This window comes from Oncorhynchus keta, chromosome 4 (genome assembly GCF_023373465.1).
Source record: "Oncorhynchus keta strain PuntledgeMale-10-30-2019 chromosome 4, Oket_V2, whole genome shotgun sequence".
In the NCBI taxonomy this organism is placed as follows: domain Eukaryota; kingdom Metazoa; phylum Chordata; class Actinopteri; order Salmoniformes; family Salmonidae; genus Oncorhynchus; species Oncorhynchus keta.
The window spans coordinates 36,994,152-37,012,655 of NC_068424.1; the positions used below are offsets into that span (position 1 = coordinate 36,994,152).

The window sequence follows — 18,504 nt, forward strand, 5'->3', positions numbered from 1 at the left end:
CAATTTAACATGACACATGGAGGAGGAATAGATGTTCCATATTCGACAGACAACTTAACCAAATCAAGTCATGAGGCAGACATAACGGCAAGACAAAATAACTGACTCAGTCCCTCACATCGCCAAGGGCCTGAGAGCCTCCACTGTCATGATGACACAGCTCTTCAACTGACAGAGGCTTGTGTTAGCCAGTCAGGGACCAGATAAGAACGCATAAAAGTGGAAATATTTCTCAGAGCTATAACCCTCCACTTTAGATCAAAGGAGTGACGTGTCAAGCCACCAGTGTTAGTGCTAACACAGAGACTGCTAGTCGCAGTGTTAGAGACAACGTTACAGTTATCATCCTGAGGGAGGGGAACGAGGTGACTGTCGACAGCCAATTTTCTCAGAGGAAGCTGGCTTTCATCACCTGCCTCATCCTCAGGAGTAAACAAGTGTCACGGTACAGGGCGGAGTATGAGGATATGACTACCAGTTTGGCAGATAGCAACATCCTGACGAGTTGGAGACAGGGGAACAACAAGAAGACAAAGATGGAGAGAAGAGGGAAGAAGGGAAAGTGGGTAATGGAGAGAAAAATAACAAATCAATCAAGTCAGGCCAATGAAATTTCACTTCACATAATTTTGGCTTTCTTCCTGACTCCGATGATCTTTGGCTGGCACACTGGCAAGTTTCTTTGCATGCCAACAATCACATGTGCTGGCTCTTGACTCACTCAGTGTCCAAAATCATTCACAATTAAACTGTCAGAATGACAAGAGGTCTCAATGAATAAAGTTGGTGAAAAAACAAAGCCCACATGCTGGCTTTACTTGGGAAGCGAATAGTGATCACGACCTCTAATTCCATCAGCTTCACTCTGGAGTTGGTGTCTGTGATGAAAATGTGGTGAAAAGCCAGGGCTGATGGACAGGCACTTAAAGGCCCAGGACCAAGCCATATTTCAGTGCACTGTGGGAGGGTTTATTTATTTCACATCCAATCAAGTCCCCCATCCACCAACCCTCTCCCTAAACCCACATACAGCTACAGTATCTTCCTCCTCCCCACCGGCGTAGCGGAAACCCCCTCAGTCCTCACAAGGAGGGGGGACCCACCAACAATGTCTAAATTGTAATAGAATTTTGTATTAAATAACTTTGACAGTAACCCTCCTTTTAAATGTCCATATGTAGCAAGCAAACTGTTTGTTTTGTCCAATATACATGGGTACAATATAGTTTAATGCATCCAATTAGCCAATTTCTCAGCTGTGCCAACGGCAGACCGCTTAGCCTCCTCACATAATTGACTATCAAGTTTTTTTTTAAAGTTAGGTGACTAAGGTCGGGGAGTGAGTTCATTGTTAAAACTTCTCTGGGATAGGCGGGACAGTCGCGTCCCACTTGGCCAATTGCCAGGGAAAATGCATTAAATCACACATGTAAGGTACCAAATTAAAGCTACACTCGTTGTGAATCCAGCCAACATGTCCGATTTCAAAAAGGTTTTTCTGCGAAAGCATAAGATGCTATTATCTGATGATAGCACAACAGTAAACAAAGAGATAGTAGCATATTTCAACCCTGCAGGCACCACACAAAACACAGAAATAAAATATAAATCATGCCTTACCTTTGAAGAGCTTCTTTTGTTGGCAGTCCAATATGTCCCATAAACATCACAAATGGTCCTTTTGTTCGATTAATTCTGTCAATATATATCCAAAATGTCAATTTATTTGGCGCGTTTGATCCAGAAAAAATTGGCTTCCAATTTGCGCAACGTCACTACAAAATATCTCAAAAGTTACCTGTAAACTTTGCCAAAACATTTCATACTACTTTTGTAATACAACGTTTTGTATTTTTAATATATGTATTAATCGATCAAATTGTAGACGGAACAATCTGTGTTCAATACAGGAAGACAATAAACTCACGCTACTTTTCTAGTCATGCGCCTTCTCAAAAAGTACACTTCAAATTACAAAAAAATCAAGATGGCAGTACTTCTTCATTACACAAAGGAATAACCTCAACCAATTTCCAAAGACTGGTGACATCCAGTGGAAGCGGTAGGAACTGCAAACAAGTGCCTTAGAAATTTGGTTTCCCAATGAAAAATAGAAGCCAGTAGGCCTACTTATGTAGCAGCTACCACAAGCAAACCTCCCATTCCTGACAGAGACATCACTGCCCAGGACTGGCAATGACAGTGGCCTTGCTCCTCTTCTTCTTTACTCCCCTCGAGAATAGTGACAGTTCCTCTAGTGAGAGTGTCGTCCCTCTTTCTCCTGCTTCTTCTCTCCCAGAAAAACTAAGACCCAGCGGCACTCATGAGAGCGACCCCACTTCTGTGAACACTGGTAAGCCTATGAGTAATTAGACGGAAAAACCCGTGGAGTCTCAGTTCCAATGTGTAATATAAATAGGCTACCAGCTAAATACTGTATATAGCTATAGATAGGCTAGTAAGTTAGACTGCATTGTCTGCATAATGAAGAGACACCAGTGTTCCTCTCAGTTGAGTTTGTCTATCAGCCGTTGTAAAATCTTTAAATGTGGGAAGATAAATAATTATGTTATTGTTTCGGTTTGTTGAGAACTCGTTTCTTCAGCTTTCATGGTACTATTGTGATTTACCAGAACAATATTGGTACATTTTAGGAGCAGGTTTACCGAAACACTGGATCAATCTGGTATCTTATCATGGTGTAGACAGTTTCAATACACAACTCAGACGTTTAGGGCTCATCATAGATGTACATCATATAAAATATTGTGCTGGAGTGATTTAAACTGTTCATGATGCTGAAATGGCTTCTCTTTTAGGTGAACTTTACAGTGCGAATGGCCCAAATTCACAAAGTGTCTCAGGGTAGTGCTAATCTAAGATCAGTTATTAATGATTACATGAACATGGATGCCCTGATCCTAAATCAGCACTCCTACTCTGCAAAACTTTATGAAAATTGGCCAAGGTGTGTATTTGTCAGAAAGCTCCACTGCATGTGCCTCTTGGAGTTGTTCATTCACTATCACCTGATCTTCAGCGAGCTATTTCAGACTGCCACTAGCAGACTGCCAATGAGTGAGAGTATTCCGAATTTTGCATGAAAAGCATGCCCAAATTTAACGGCCTGCTACTCGGGCCCAGAAGATATGATATGCATATAACTGGTAAACTGTTAAAATAGTGTCTGTGAGTATAACAGAACTGATTTAGCAGGTGAAAACCTGAGAAAAATCCATTCAGGAAGTAGTTTTTGTTTTGTTTTTGTAGTTTTAAATGCCATTACAGTATCCATTGACTTAGGACTCCATTTGCAGTTCCTATGCCTTCCACTAAATGTCAACAGTCTTTCGAAATTGTTTCAGGCTTGTATTCTTATAAATGAGGGAGTAAGACCAGTCTGAACGAGTGGACCCTAACGTGTCGCAGAGCTTTTTCAGGCGCATGTGCATTTCTTGTTTTATATTGACAAGGTTATTGTCCGGTTTAAATATTATAGATCATTTAGGCTAAAAACAACCTGAGGCTTGAATACAAACATCGTTTGACATGTTTCTATGAACTTTACAGATTTTTTGTCTGATTGTTTTGACTGAGTTTGAGCCTGTGGATTACTGAATAAAACGTTTTTGGATATAAAGAGACTTCATCGAACAAAAGGAACATTTATTGAGGAAATTATTGTCTTCTGATTGCCACCATATGAAGATCATCAAAGGTAAGGGATTAATGTTCTCTCTATTTCTGAGTTTTGTAACGCTTCTGCTTGGCTGGTTACTGTTTGTAATAATTTGTCAACTGGGCTATGTTCTGGGCTAGGTATGTTCTGGGCTAGGTATGCTTTTTCCCGTAAAACATTTTATAAATATGACACTGTGGTTGGTTTAACAAGAAGTTAATCTTTAAACCTATGTGAAATATTTTTGGTTTTCTGAATTTTTATAATGAGCATTTCTGTAATTGAATATGGCGCTCTGCAACCTCACTGGATGTTGATCAGATGGGACGCTAGCGTCCCACGTACCCTAGAGAGGTTAACAAGGCAAGCCCTCATCAAGGGAGGCCTAGTTTTTCAGTATGAAGTGTGAACACTTGCAATGTAATCAGACGGCTTTTGTGTCTGGAGTTTATTTCTGTAGGGGTGCAGTGGCCCACATCACATTCAGTTCCATCCAAGCTATGCATGTGAATAAAACCCCTTTAACCTTGTGGTAGTGTGTGATGCTTTGTGTCTGTAATCAAATGATGCCGGTCTTCAGTTCCCACTACAGTTTCTTCCTGAATCCAGTTTCTGCTGTTCCTAGGAAAAAATGAAGAATCTGAAATAACACTACTGAATGTGTATAATCCCCGAGTACAACAACGTGAGTTTATGTCCAAGATTATACACTAAACAAATATATAAACGCAAAATGCAACAATTTCTAAGATTTCCAGTTCCTATCGGTAAATCAGTCAACTAAAATACATTCATTAGGCCATAATCTATGGATTTCACATGACTTGGAATACAGATATGCATCTGTTGGTCACAGACCTTAGAAGAAACAATAGGGGCGTGGACCAGAAAACCAGCCCGTATCTGGTGTGACCACCATTTACCACATGCAACTTGACCTCTCCTTCGCATAGAGTTGATCAGGCTGTTGATTGTGGCCTGTGGAATGTTGTCCAACTCCTCTTCAATGGATGTGCGAAGTTGCTGGATTTTGCCGGGAACTGGAACACGCTGTCGTACAGGTCGGTCCAGAGCATTCCAAACAAGCTCAATGGGTGACATGTCTAGTGAGTATGCAGCCTATGAACGAACTGAGATATTTTCAGCGTCCAGGAATTGTGTACAGATCCTTGCGACATGGGGCTGTGCATGCTAAAACATGTGGTGAAAGCTGCGGATGAATGACACGACAATGGGCATCAGGATCTTGACACGGTATCTCTGTGCATTCAAATTGCCATCGATAAAATGCAATTGTGTTTATTGCCTGTAGCTTATGCCTGCCCATACCATAACCCCACTGCCACCATGGGCACTTGTTTACAACGCTGACATCAGCAAACCAATCACACGACGGTACAGTTGAAACCGGGATTAATACTTGAAGAGAACACTTGTCCAGTGTGTCAGTGGCCATCGAAGATTATTATTTACCCACTGAAGTCGGTTACAATGCCGAACTGCAATCAGGTGAAGACCCTGGTGAGTACGACGAGCACACAGATGAGCTTCCCTGAGATGGTTTCGTACAGTTTGTGTAGGAATTCTACGGTTGTGCAAACCCACGGTTTCATCAGCTGTCTGGGTGGCTTGTCTCAGACCATCCCACAAGGGAAGAAGCTGGATGTGGAGGTCCTGGGCTGGCGTGGTTACACGTGTTCTGAGGTTGTGAGGCCAGTTGGACAAACTGCTAAATTCTCTAAAACAATGTTAGAGGTGGCTTACGGTAGAAAAATCGACATTCAATTCTCTTGTGGATATTCCTGCAGTCAGCATGACAATTGTACACTCCCTTAAAACTTGAGACATCTGTGGCATTGTGTTGTGTTACAAAACTGCACATTTTAGAGTTACTTTTTATTGTACCTGGCACAAGGTGTACCTGTGTAAAGTTCATGCGGTTTAATCAGTTTCTTGATATGCCACACCTGTCATGTGGATGGATTATCTTGGCAAATGAGAAATGCTCACTAACAGGTAAGCAATTTTGAGCATAACATTTGAAAGAAATTAACTTTGTGTGTATGGGACATTTCTGGGATCTTTTATTTCAGCTCATGAAAAATGCTTTTATTTCAGCTCATGCGTTTATATTTTTGATCAGCATAGATTAATGACTAAGGGCTTTCCAGCACTCCAGCTGGAGTGGAAAATATTTGGGGTATCTCAGATTGTTCTGGCAATTCTGACGTTGTAACTTCATTGAGAGAAAGGATGTTTAATATGTTTTTATATTTGTATCACAATTCTTTTTTTTATAAAAAACATGATAAAATGTGCCTTTTTTACTTATACATGCCTCCTTAACTTTTAAGAAGGCCCACATATTAATTGAAATGCATTCCAGGTGACTACCGCATAAAGCTGGTTTAGAGAATGCCAAGCGTGTGCAAAGTTGTCATCAAGGCAAAGGGTGGCTACATTGAAGAATCTCAAATATAACATGTATTTTGATTTGCTTCATACTTTTTTGGTTACTACATCATTCCATGTGTTATTTCATAGTTTTCATGTCATCACTATTATTCTCCAATGTAGAACATAGTAAAAATAAAGAAAAATCCAAACTTTTGACTGGAACTGTATGTTGAGGTGGATGATGTTTGGATGAGTAAACAATCCATGGAAAAATAGGGCATTGGAATGTCGTCCTATCTAATATAAGCAAGTGACTGTTGCGTATTATGAACCTGTTTATTATCAATACTTACTTTATTATCACAGATGTTCAAACCAACATCAGTGGAGAGAGAAAGACAAAGGGAGAGAGAGAGAGAGAGAGAGAGAGAGAGAGAGAGAGAGAGAGAGAGAGAGAGAGAGAGAGAGAGAGAGCATAATTATTCTGTATCCTTTTGGGGCTCTTTTTTCCTATCTCCCCTCTGCAGCACTAAGCAATGCTCACTACAGACCTGACAAGAATTGCCAATGATTTTGCTACTTTACTGGCTATTCCTCTGTGCTTGTGCAAGGGGATTTAAGTCATCAACATGCTCCTCTGTCAAAGGCTCATTTTGTGCAACAAGAACTTTAGAAAAGAGAACCACCAAGCCTTACTTATAATATTGCATGGTACCTTGTTACTTGTGCTCACCTTGAATCATAAATAATGCATTGCTATTGAATTATTAACTATTCTATGTTGGTACCAAACTCATTAAACAATACTTCATTTCTGAAGGACAAGATCATAGAAACTACAGTCTTTCTATATACAAATCAAATCAAATTGTATTTGTCACATACACATGGTTAGCAGATGTTAATGCGAGTGTAGCGAAATGCTTGTGCTTCTAGTTCCGACAAATGCAGTAATAACCAACGAGTAATCTGACCTAACAATTCCAAAACTACTACCTTATACACACAAGTGTAAAAGGTATAAAGAATATGTACATAAAGATATATGAATGAGTGATGGTACAGAATGGCATAGCCAAGATGCAGTAGATGGTATAGAGTACAGTATATACATATGAGATGAGTAAAGTAGGGTATATACACATAAAGTGGCAAAGTTTAAAGTGGCTAGTGATACATGTATTACATAGAGATGGCAAGATGCAGTAGATGATATAGAGTACAGTATATACATATAGATATGAGATGAGTAATGCAGGGTATGTAAAAATTATATTTAGTGGCATTGTTTAAAGTGGCTAGTGATACATTTTTATATCAATTCCCATCAATTTCCATTATTAAAGTGGCTGGAGGCCCGTCAGGAAGTCCAGTACCCAGTTGCACAGGGCGGGGTCGAGACCCAGGGTCTCGAGCTTGATGACGAGATTGGAGGGTACTATGGTGTTAAATGCTGAGCTGTAGTCGATGAACAGCATTCTCACATAGGTATTCCTCTTGTCCAGATGGATTAGGGCAGTGTGCAGTGTGGTTGCGATTGCATCGTCTGTGGACCTATTGGGGCGGTAAGCAAATTGAAGTGGGTCTAGGGTGTCAGGAAGGGTGGATGTGATATGGTCCTTGACTAGTCTCTCAAAGCACTTCATGATAATGGAAGTGAGTGCTACGGGGTGGTAGTCGTTTAGCTCATTTACCTTAGCTTTCTTGGGAACAGGAACAATGGTGGCCCTCTTGAAGCATGTGGGAACAGCAGACTGGGATAAGGATTGATTGAATATGTCCGTAAACACACCAGCCAGCTGGTCTGCGCATGCTCTGAGGATGCGGCTGGGGATGCCGTCTGGGCCTGCAGCTTTGCGTGGGTTAACACGTTTAAATGTTTTACTCGCATTGGCTGCAGTGAAGGAGAGTCTGCAGGTTTTGGTAGCGGGCCGTGTCAGTGGCACTGTATTTAGTCTGTCTGGGAGCAAGACATCCTGGTAGGCGACGGGGCTGGTTTTCTTTTTGTAGTCCGTGATTGACTGTAGACCCTGCCACATACCTCTTGTGTCTGAGCCGTTGAATTGCAACTCTACTTTGTCTCTATACTGTCGCTTAGCTTGTTTGACTGTCTTGCTTTCATTTTTGTGCGAATGCTGCCATCAATCCACGGTTTCTGGTTTGGGAATGATTTAATCGTTGCTGTGGGTATAACATCGTCAATGTACTTTCTAATGAACTCGCTCACCGAATCAGCGTATTCGTCAATGTTGTTGTTGGACGCAATATTCGGGGCATTAGACATTAGGTCATAAGTAGTACATATCATAGCAAGTCATATACGTTTATGTTACTTATTTTACTCATGGATCCATGGATCGAATCTATACCACTACATGAATTCATAATACTGCATGAATCACTGCATGAATTGACACCATACTGTTTCATGAATGGATTGTGTAATACTGCATGAATCACCTCTATATTACCTACAAATACTGCATGAATCGACTCCATACTGATGCATAAATTGACTCAATAATACTGCATGAATCCATACAGCACAGGGGTCTCAACTAACCTGTATCCTCAACTAACCTCTACCCATTGACTTGGTACCGGTACCCCCTGTATATTGCTTCATTATTGTTATTTTATTGTGTTACTTTATTTTCTGCATTGTTGGTTTAAGACCTTGTAAGTAAGCATTTCGGCGCATGTGACAAATACAATTTCATTTGAATATATTGTTTACCCCACACTAGTGTGCCAGCATGCCAAATATCCATACGGCTTGTGAAGTTGTCCATAAGCGGACCTCCAATAATTACCTTTTAGTGTTTACCGTTGGAGCGTGTTGTGTATTTTCTGCCTTTTTTAATTCAATAATTGAAAGCCTATGTACAGTACATCCCTTAGGCCTGTGTTGTCTGAGGATTGTCAAACTCCAATTAGCTGGCAGACCTGACAGTATGGCTCCACAGTATGGAGTTCCCTCTTCACCTCCCTTTGATGGTCTCCTCTTTGTTTTCTTCCTGTCAGTTCTCTCTTTATGGGATTAACGACTGAGTCTGAGAAGCATAGGCTATGTCCCAAATGGTACCCTATTCCCTCTATAGTGCAGTGCTTTTGACCAGGGCCTATAGGAAACAGGGTACCATTTGGGACACAGCCATACTGCAGGAATCATCAGAGGAATGTTCAGTGTGAACGGAAACGACACAGGGTATAAATTAGTAATATGAATGCATTTTAGGAGCAGCTACAGAGGTAGGATGTTAATTTGAGCCAGATTGATAAATCAAGAAAACAATCATGCAGTAACAGGAAGTATAATTTACTATGTAGATTATAGTTTCAGATTTGTTTGTTGTTTGTTGTTGTTGATACATTTTTTGTTAGTGCAAATCAAGGTCTCACATTTTAAAGTCTAAATAATAAAAGAATGCCCAGCAACAAAAAGTGATAAAATTAAGATCCTACATCTGTGCTGTACATGTTTTGTTGAAATTATTATATTGACTTCATCATATTCTTAAATGTTCAGCAATGAACATCATGAGTAATACTATTCACAGACTGTAGCTGGGCCATTCCAACAATTCTGTACCTTTTGAAAAATGTAACTTTGTCAAGAAAAACATTGATTTCACCTCACATTCTGTCATACAGAGCTCATGTTCAACAGTTTTTTCCAGATTTAGAGGTTAAAGAAAATTACTATAGTAATTGCCTATGAAGTGCTAATTAAAGTTTATGACAGTAACAGGGTTAACATTTTCATCTTAAAATAGCCATAAATCCCATTATGACAGGATGAATGCAAGGGTGCTGTGTGCAATAGGGAGTGGCAGTTGAATGCAAGCTTTACAATTTAATTTAATTGTCCATCTATTGGTAACAGGGTTGATGTGTTGTGCTCTACCCGCTCAGTTGTACACCACAAAACACCGGATACTTGCCAAAAAGAGAATAACTGTTTTTTTTTCCCATTCTTCAAGGCGATACTGCTCCAGCTCCTTCAAGTTGGATGGGTTTCGCTGGGGTACAGCAATCTTTAAGTCATACCACAGATTCTCAATTGGATTGAGGTCTGGGATTTGACTAGGCCATTCCAAGACATTTAAATGTTTCCCCTTAAAGCACTTGAGTGTTGCTTTAGCAGACTGCATAGGATCATTGTCCTGATGGAAGGTGAACCTCCATCTCTGGAAGATTGAAACAGGTTTTCCCTCAAGTATTTCCCTGTATTTAGTGCCATCCATCATTCCTTCAATTGTGACCTGTTTCCCAGTCCCTGCCAATTAAAAACAACCCCATACCATGATGCTGCCACCACCATGATTCACTGTGGAGATGGTGTTCTTGGGGTGATATGAGGTGTTGGGTTTGCGTCAGACATAGCGTTTTCCTTAATGGCCAAAAAGGTACATTTTAGTCTCATCTGACCAGAGTACCATCTTCCATATTTTTGGGGAGTCTCCCACATGCCATTTGGCGAAGACCAAATATGTTTGCTTATTTTTTTCTTTAAGCAAATGGATTATTTTCTGGCCATTCTTTCGTGAAGCCCAGCTCTCTGGAGTGTACGGCTTAAAGTGGTCCTATGGACAGATACTCCAATCTGCGCTGTGGAGCTTTGCAGCTCCTTCAGGGTTATCTTTGGTCTCTTTGTTGCCTCTCTGGTTAATGCCCTCCTTGCCTGTGCCATGAGTTTTGATGGAAGGCCCTCTCTTGGCAGGTTTGTTGTGGTGCCATATTCTTTCCATGTCTTATAATGGATCTAATGGTGCTCTGTGGGATGTTCAAAGTTTCTGATATTTTTTTATAACTCAATCTGATCTGTAATTCTCCACAACTTTGTCCCTGACCTGTTTGGAGAGCTCCTTGGTGGTGCCCTTTGCTTAGTTGTGTTGGAGACTCTGGGGACTTTCAGAACAGGTGTATATATATTGAGATCATGTAACACTTAGATTGCACACAGGTGGACTTTATTTAACTAATTATGTGACTTCTGAAGTTAATTGGTTGCATGAGCTCTTATTTGGGGGCTTCATAGCAAAGGCTGTGAATACATTTGCACACAACACTTATGCATTTTTTTTTGTATAAAATTTTGAAACATGTTCTGTTTTTCATTTCACTTCACCAATTTGGATGATTTTGCGTATGTCCATTACATGAAATCCAAATAAAAATATATTTAAATTACAGGTTGTAATGCAACAAAATAGTAAAAACACCAAGGGGGATGAATACTTTTGCAAGGCACTGTAATTAGTTTCTCGCTGAGTATGCTGATATTAATATTAATGTATGATGTTGATGCTGTGTCCCTCACTGCTTGTCATTTAGGATGTGAGGGCCCAAGAGATATAGAGCTAAATATACGCCTCTGACACTATTATCAACAGTGCAGTAATGAGCTTCAAGCCAGTCACTCATCATACTTGCTTGAGGTAATGCTACTTATTTTCAAGAAGATGAATAGTACAGAAAGAGGCACTTAGATGCCCCTCTTTCTTTCCGTGGAATGATTGCATTTTCATGTCTCAGGGTCTTGTAGGCTACTTGCATTATACGAACATGATTGATTATGGTTTACATTGAACATCAAAATCAATATTTGGTGGCTATTTTTGTGTCTATTGTCAGATGAGATTTAAGTGGATGTCCTGCTGAAGTAGTAGAGTATAGAGACACATGCAGGTGCACGTTGTCAATAATAGGACAGAGTCACAAATCCATGTACATGTGCCTCTTTCTTAATATGGACACCATACAGGCACGTGGAAAAGGTGCATGCTAGTAGTATGGCTCTTTACAGCTTTGGTTGCATTCCAATTATCTTTCCTTTCCCCCTGAAGTGTGTACTTGTTCATTTCCCTTCATAGATTTGAAAGGTAATGACTGGTACATGGAAACACCTTCTAGCCCATGCCTACACCAATCCAATGTTTTTAAATGTGTGGGGAGTAGTAGTGAAAGAGTGTACAATTCAGAAGGAAGGAGAGACTATTGGGACGCAACCTTGGTGTCTTTCCCAGAGGGGCTTTATCCTCCCTATAGGCAGTATAGATACCTTAATAGAAAGTTACTCAAGTAAAAGTGAAAGTCAGCCAGTAAAATACTACTTGAGTAAAAGTCTAAAAGTATTTGGTTTTAAATATACTTAAGTATCAAAAGTAAATGTAATTGCTAAAGTATACTTAAGTATCAAATGTAAAAGTAAAATAATAAATCATTTAAAATTCCTTATAATAAGCAGAGCAGACAGAACCATTTTCTTGTTTTTAAAATGTATGGATTGCTAGGGCCACACTCCAACACTCAGACATTATTTACAAAATATGCATTTGTGTTTCGTGAGTCCACCAGGACAGAGGCTCTAGGGATGACCATGTGTTGTCTTGGGGCGGCAGCGTAGCCTAGTGGTTAGAGCGTTGGACTAGTAACCGGGAAGGTTGTGAGTTTAAACCCCCGAGCTGACAAGGTACAAATCTGTCGTTTTGCCCCTGAACCCACTGTTCCCAGGCCGTCATTGAAAATAAGAATATGTTCTTAACTGACTTGCCTGGTTAAATAAAGGTAAAATATATATATTTTTTTTAAGTTTACCCATTTTCCTGTCCTGCTAAGCATTCAATGTTAGGTCCGATGTTGGAATGAGACCAAGGTGCAGCATTGTAAGCGTACATCTTTCTTTATTTCGATGAACAACAAAAAAACGACAAAAGATAAACAAACGTAATGTTCTGCAGGCTACACAGTAACTGTACAAAAACAAGATCCCACAAATGAAAGTGGGAAAAGGCCTGCCTAAGTATGATCCCCATTCAGAGACAAATATAAACAGCAGCCTCTGATTGGGAACCATACTAGGCCAACAAAGAAATAGAAACAGATTTTCCCACCCAAGTCACATCCTGACCTAACCAAATAGAGAATAAAAAAGTCTCTCTAAGGTCAGGGCGTGACATTCAAAATGCAACGAGTACTTTTGGTTGTCAGGGAATGTAGGGAGTAAAAGGTACAATATTTTCTTTCGGAATGTAGTGAAGTGAAAGTAAAATTTCTCAAAAAATATAAATAGTATTGTAAAGTACAGATACCCTAAAAAACTACTTATCTAGTACTATAAAGTGTTTCCACTTCAGTACTTTACACCACTGCCTATAGGTGCTGTGTATTAGGTGTCCCTTGACATTATTGTTGACGGAGGTGTTGGATATTATCAAGGAAGCATCAGGTTATTTAGGCCTCCTCATAGAGGAAAAAAGTGATCAAATCAAATCACATTTTATTTGTCAAATGCGCCAAATACAACACCTTACCCAACAATGCAGTTCAATAAATAGAGTTAAGAAAATATTTACTAAATAAACTAAAGTAACACAAGAAGATTATATAACAATAACGAGGCTATATACATGGGATACCGGTACCAAGTCAATATGCGGGGATATAGGTTAGTCTAGATCATTTGTAAAGTGACTATGCAAGAAGCTCCCGCGCTCAGGTCTGTTCAACGCTGGTCCGACCAATCCCGATTCCACGCTTCAAGACTGCTTCGATCACGTGGATTAAGATACGTTCCGCATTGCGTCAAACAACAACATTGACGAATACGCTGATTCCGTGAGCGAGTTCATTAGAAAGTGCATTGACGATGTCGTACCCATAGCAATGATTAAAACATTCCCAAACCAAACACCGTGGATTGATGACAGCATTCGTGTGAAACTGAAAGCTCGAACCACTGCTTTTAACCAGGGCAAGGGGACCGGAAACATGACCGAATACAAACAGTGTAGCTATTCCCTCCATAAGGCAATTAAACAAGCTAAGTGTCAGTATAGAGAAAAAATAGAGTTGCAATTCAACGGCTCAGACGATAGCAGAGAGAACAGTCTATGACTTGGGTTTTAGGAGTCTGACAATTTGTTGGGTCTTCCTCTGAAACTGCCTAGTATATAGGTCCTGGATGTCAGGAAGCTTGGCCCCAGTGATGTACTGTGCCATATGCATTACCCTCTGTAGAACCTTATGGTAAGATGCCGAGCAGTTGCCATACCAGGCAGTGATGCAACCGGTCAGGATGCTCTCACTGGTGCAGCTGTAGAACTTTTTGAGGATCTGGGGAGGAAAAGATTATGTTGTGCCTTCTTCACAACTGTCTTGGTGTGTTTAGACCATGATAGTTTGTTGGTGATGTAGACACAAAGGAACATGAAACTCTCGACCCGCTCCACTTCAGCCCCGTCTATGTTAATGACGGCCTGTTACCTATAGTCCACTGTCAGCTACTTTGTCTTGCTCACATTGAGGGAGGGGTTGTTGTCCTGGCACCACACTGTCAGGTCTCTGACCTCCCTATAGGCTGTCTCAACGTTGTCAGTGATCAGGCCTACCACTGTTGTGTTGTCAGCAAACTTAATGATTGTGTTGGAGTCATGTTTGGCCACACAGTCGTGGGTGAACATGGAGTACAGGATGGGACAAAGCATGCACCCCTGAGTGGCCCCAGTGTTGAGGATCAGAGTGGCAGATGCTTTGTTGCCTACCATTACCACTTGGGGGCGGCCCATCAGGAAGTCCAGGATCCAGTTGCAGAAGGAGGTGTTTAGTCACAGGGTCCTTAACTTAGTGATGAGCTTTGTGGGTACTATTGTGTTGAATGCTGACCTGTAGTCAATGAACAGCATTCTCACATGGGTGTTCCTTTTGTCCAGGTGGGAAAGGGCACTGTGGAATGCGATAGAGATTGTGTCATCTGTTGAACTGTTGGGGTGGTATGCACATTTTAGTGGGTATAGGGTTTCTACCACGATGGTGTTGATGTGAGCCATGACCAGCCTTTCAAAGCACTTCATGGCTACCGACGTGAGTGCTACGGGGCGGTAATCATTTAGGCAAGTGACCTTCGCTTTCTTGGGCACAGAGACTATGGTGGTCTGTTTGAAACATGTAGGTATTACATACTCAGTCAGGTAGAGGTTGAAAATGTCAGTGAAGACACTTGCCAGTTGGTCCACGCATGCATACTGGGAATCTGTCTTGCCCCGTGTGAATTTTGACTTATTTAATGGTCTTGCTCACGTCGGCTACAGACAGCGTGAGCACACAGTCGTCCAGAACAGCTGGTGCTCTCAAGAATGCTTCAGTGTTGTTTGACTCGAAGCGAGCTTAAAAGGCCCTTAGCTCGTGTGGTAGGCTTGCGTCACTGTGCAGCTCACTGCATGGTTTCCCCTTGTAGTCCGTAATAGTTTTCAAGCCCTGCCACATCCGATGAGAGTCAGAGCCGGTGTTGTAGGATTCAATCTTAGTCCTGTATTTATGCATTGCCTCTTTGATGGTTCGTCTGAGAGCATAGTGGGATTTCTTATAAGCGTCCAGATTAGTGTCCCTTTCCTTGAAAGCTGCAGCTCGAGCCATCAGCTCGGTGCGGATGTTGACTGTAATCCATGGCTTCTGGTTGGGATATGTACGTACAGTCACTGTGGGGACGACGTCCTCAATGCACTTATTGATGAAGCCGGTGACTGAGGTGAATCACGGAACATATGCCAGTCTGTGCTAGCAAAAAACAATCCTGTAGCATAGAATCCGCTTCATCTGGCCCATTCCATATTGAGCGAGTCACTGGTTCTTTCTGTTTTAGTTTTTGCTTGTAACAGGAGTCAGAAGGATAGAATTATGGTCAGATTTGCCAAATGGAGGACGAGGGAGAGCTTGGTATGCGTCTCTGTGTGTGGAGTAAAAGTGGTCTATAGTTTTTTTCTTCTGGTTGCACTTGTGACAGGCTGGTAAAGCAGATTTATGTTTGCCTGCATTAAAGTCCCTGGCCACTAGGAGCACCACTTCTGTATGAGCATTTTCTTGTTTGCTTATGGCCTTATACAGCTTGTTGACTGTGGTTTTAGTGCCAGCATCGGTTTGTGTTGGTAAATAGACGGCTACGAATAATATAGATGTGAACTCTCTTGGGAGATAGTGGGGTCTACAGCTTATCATGAGGTTGCCTACCTCAGACGAGCAATACCTCAAGACTTCTTTAATATTAGACATTGTGCACCAACAGTTATTGACAAATATACACTCCTCCCCGCCCCTCGTCTTACCAGACTTAGATGCTCTGTCCTCCCAATGCACGGAGAAGCTGACCAGTTCTATATTATCCATGTTGTCGTTTAGCTATGTCTCGGCAAATCATAACATATTGCAGTTTTTAATGTCCCGTGGGTAGGATAGTCTTAATCATATATTGTCCAGTTTGTTTTCCAATGATTGCACGTTGTCCAATAATACAGTTTACCTACTCGCCGGCAAATTCTTACAAGGCTCCCCACCCTCCCCCCTCTTTTCTCTGTGTTTTCTTCAAACGGATGATGGGGATTTGGGCCTTGTCTCGACAAAGCAGTATATCATTTGCGTTGGACTTATTAAACAAAAAATCTTTGTCCAGTTCAAGGTGAATAATCGCTGTTCTGATGTCCAGAAATTGTTTTCGGTCATAAGAGACGGTAGCAGAAGCATTATGTACAAAATGAATTACAAACAATGCGAAAAAACAGACAAAGTAGCACAGTTGGTTAGGAGCCCATAAAACTGCAGCCATCCACTCCGGTGTCATCATCATCATAGCAGGTAGCATGAGTGTGTTGCTAACATTTGGCAAAGATACCCTGCTTGCCACAGAGGATCAGTCCGAGGGTAACTTAGCTTCATGGTTAACATAACATAACATATGCCATTTAGCAGACGCTTTTATCCAAAGCGACTTACAGTCATGTGTGCATACATTCTACGTATGGGTGGTCCCGGGAATCGAACCCACTACCCTGGCGTTACAAGCACCATGCTCTACCAAATGAGCTACAGAAGGACTTATGTTCCTCCTACGATGCCATGTTGTAATTGTCATCGATATGAAGATTTTGCGGCTGTGTTGGTGACAGTGTAAGACGTGGGAGGATTTTATGGGAGAGAATCATAATTTTTTAAAACATGTCTGGGATTGTGGAAAGTTGCTCCAATTGTGTTGCGGATCATGTGGAGGGTTATTGGGGAGGTATCAAGCATCCATTGAAGAACAATTTGCTGAGGTTGTGTAGAGTTCACACCATCAACTATTCAGTATCGATGGCTATCTATAAAGTTTAATTGTATATATGTAGAGGTGTGGCGCTTGCAGGGCTGGCTTACAATGTTCAATTTGTTTAATAACCCATGCCTCTCACTTGAGATCTATACAATAATTCATTGACATTTCACTTCAACATTTGTCAGAAAGGGCTTAACAGTACCCATCCTATACCTCCAAAAAGCAAGCAGGAAGCACAGTGGCAAGGAAACACTTCCTAGAAGAACAAGATGGCGCCGGAGGAGATGGCCGCCGTTTTACGGTCTCCTTACCAATTGTGCTATTATGTGGTTTTGTTCGTGATATTTGTAAATTATGTATGTAATGTTTCTGCAAACGTATATTACGGCAGAAAAAAGCTTCTGGATATCAGGACAGCGATCACTCACCTCGGATTGGACAAAGATTTATTCAACAACAACAACAACAAGCAGGACTCACACGGCATTCTCCAAACACCCCACATGGCAGACATCTCAATTATTCTCAAAAGGAAGCGATGCAGAGGACGAAGAGCCGGATGCCTCGTCCGGACCCGCAAAAGGCGAGTGGGAAATCTGCCGTTACTGTCAATCCTATTCGCCAATCTGCAATCATTGGACAATAAACTAGACGAGGTACGATCACGAATATCCTACCAACGGGACATCAAAAACTGTAATATCCTATGTTTCACGGAATCGTGACTGAATGACGACATGGATATTCAGCTAGCGGGATATATGCTGCACCGGCAGGATAGAACAGTGCACCCTGGTAAGACGAGGGGGGTCCCTGTGCCCAACAATACAAAGGCAACCTGCAACCTAGCCATGAAGTGCTTTGAAAGGCTGGTAATGGCTCACATCAACAACATTATCCCAGAAACCCTAGACCCACTTCAATTTGCATACCGCCCAAACAGATCCACAGATGATGCAATCTCTATTGCACTCCACACTGCCCTTTCCCACCTCGACAAAGGGAACACTTGTGTGAGAATGCTATTCATTGACTACAGCTCAGCGTTCAACACCATAGTACCCTCAAAGCTCATCACTAAGCTAAGGAACCTGGGACTAAACACCTCCCTCTGCAACTGGATCCTGGACTTCTTGATGGGCCGCCCCCAGCTGGTGAGGGTTGGTAGCAACACTGGAGCTCCCCAGGGGTGCGTGCTCAGTCCCCTCCTGTACTCCTTGTTCACCAATGACTGGATGGCCAGGCACGACTCAACACCATCATTAAGTTTGCCGATGACACAACAGTGACAATGAGACTGCCTATAGGGAGGAGGTCAGAGACCTAGCTGGGTGGTGCCAGA

At 41.5% G+C, this 18,504-nt stretch overlaps 1 protein-coding gene across 1 annotated transcript in view; it reads left to right on the top strand.

Annotated features, from left to right (window-relative positions):
- Positions 1 to 18,504, top strand: part of LOC118374532 (cadherin-10-like) — a 48,740-nt gene that overhangs the window by 9,361 nt on the left and 20,875 nt on the right. The window lies entirely within an intron of this gene.